The sequence below is a fragment of the Penaeus monodon genome, chromosome 9 (assembly GCF_015228065.2).
Source record: "Penaeus monodon isolate SGIC_2016 chromosome 9, NSTDA_Pmon_1, whole genome shotgun sequence".
Classification (NCBI taxonomy): Eukaryota; Metazoa; Arthropoda; class Malacostraca; order Decapoda; family Penaeidae; genus Penaeus; species Penaeus monodon.
This window is the reverse complement of record NC_051394.1, coordinates 40,497,774-40,500,273: the sequence shown is the minus strand read 5'-3', so window position 1 is coordinate 40,500,273 and position 2,500 is coordinate 40,497,774.

Below are 2,500 nucleotides of genomic sequence, written 5' to 3'. Positions count from 1 at the left end.
ATATTTTTTTTTTCACACACACACACACACACACACGCGCACACACACACACACACACACACACACACACACACACACACACACACACACACCACACATATATATATATATATATATATATATATATATATATATATATATATATATATATATACACACAAAAGAAAGAGAGAGAAAGAAAAAAGGCCACCTATTTGCAGTTAACCCGACTTTCGCTCCGATATTATCCCCGACAAGGAGGCCAGACGGCGAGGGAGATGAAGTTAAGATCTAAAGAATTCCTCAGATCTTGACAGAACCATTGCTGATGAAGTATCTGCCTCGGCGCCGTACTCGGTGCTCTGCTTGTGACCTTGACGTTGCTCCAGACACGGAAACAAATCGTTGCCTGAAGGAACAAATTGTGTCGCTGTCACTCTGGTACATTTATGACTATTTTCTTGACGCATGAACGGGAGACTTTGCTATAAGGTATGATTTTGTTTGTTTGTTATAACGTGTTTCAGGATATGAGAACAAACATTAGGAGTGACAAATTTAAGCCTTGGCTACGTCTGTCATATATTTTCTTGCAGTAACAGTCTATGTATATATTTTTTTTAAAGAAAGATGTTAACCATTCCTTTTCTATTAATAAAAGTAAAGATGAATATGATTTACCAGCATTATATGTCAGTGAAACCAAAAAAAAACAAAACAAAAAAAATAAATAAATAAAATTAAATACATACTACTTTATTCTCAAAAGGTGCCTCCAGTTACTCATAACATAGCCATCAATTATACGTTAATTAACAATTTAGACCAACAGAAACGTCGATTTAGTAAAGTAAATAAGCCAAACCAAATCTGCGAATTTATCCAATGTGTATTTATGAAGTTTAAGTTCCATCCTCTACAAGCCATGGGGGGAGGGGTCAGGAGGGGAAAAGGAGGCGAGAGGAATGAAAAAAATGAAGGAAGGGTCGAGGAAAAATGAAGAGAAGGGAGGAGGTTCGGGGAGGAATGAAGAGGAGTGATGAAAAGGGGTCTGGGAAGAATGAGAAGAAGAGTGGAAGGATCGAAGAAAGATGAAGAGAAGGAAAGAAGAGTCGGAGAAGAGTGGAGAGGAGGAAGGGAGAATCGGGAAGGAATGAAGGGAAGAGAAGGAAAAGACGGAGGTAAGGAAGCCGCAACTGGCGGCTGCAAGAAAATAACTGCAGGACTTGCACAGCTCCAGCGTGTCCGGGAATATCCAATAACCTGCACGTTTCCCCGCAGACTCCAAATCTCCACTTTGTTTAGGCAAGAGACCGTGGGGAGGTGATTACCTAAACGTCCGCGAGAGGTCTCCTTCTCCCCGTTCTTTCCTGCAAGCACGCTTGGGTCGTCTGGGGATCTCCATACTGTAAAACGGATGCGCTTGGCTAACGTATACATATGTATATATGAGTCTGTCTATTTATCTAAATGCATATATAGTACGTATATATAGCTACATATAAATGTATATGTATACATGCATACAAACATATCCACTTCCTTACTGATTCATTCACAAATTTCCCATATCCATCCACCCTCTCATTCCCCACCCCCATCCCCCCACAACCCTACCGCGTATCTCCCTCACATCTGAATTCCTCCCCCCCCCCCCCGACTCTCACGAACTGCCTATACACACGTCCCAATATCTAAGACTCTTCCTAAATGGATCCTAAACGTGACATGCGTCTTGCAATAGCATAGCCGATGGTTATTCGCTTTTCAAACGGAGGGAGAGAGAGAAAAAAAAAGGGGGGGGGGATGAGGATAGGAGGGGGAAAAGAGAGGGAAAAGAAAATGTTTGGAAATGTGATTTGTGATTGGGGATTATGATATTGTGATACAGGATTTCGTTTCAGAAAACGGGTCAGGTATTGTGTATGTGTGTTTTTTTTCCATAAAATCTTTTTGGCATTTTTCTTTTTTTTCTTTTAGAAACGAATTTGGGCAATCATATTTGTAATTGATTAAGCATATCACGGCAGTACATTGAGAAATAAAATAACGTTAAATTACATGTACCGCACTGGGTATTTCTGCTGCACATGATCCAAAGCTTTTGATTTATTGTCTATATCTACCTATCTATCTAGCTATCCATCTAGATATACGTATAAATGTATATAGTTACATATGCATATATACATATATATATATATATATATATATATATATATATATATATATATATATCATATATATATATTATATATATATATATATATATTATATATATATATATCCATATACATATATTTGTATATATATATATATATATATATATATATATATATTATATATATATATATATATATATATAAACACACACACATATATATACATTTATATATACATATGTATATAACCTGACTTACCTGACCTAAAATAACCTTTCCTGACCCAGTGATTCCCGGCCTGACCTGATTGCTCCGGTATAACCTACTGCATGTAACGAAAGAAGACTTAGAAAGTAAGA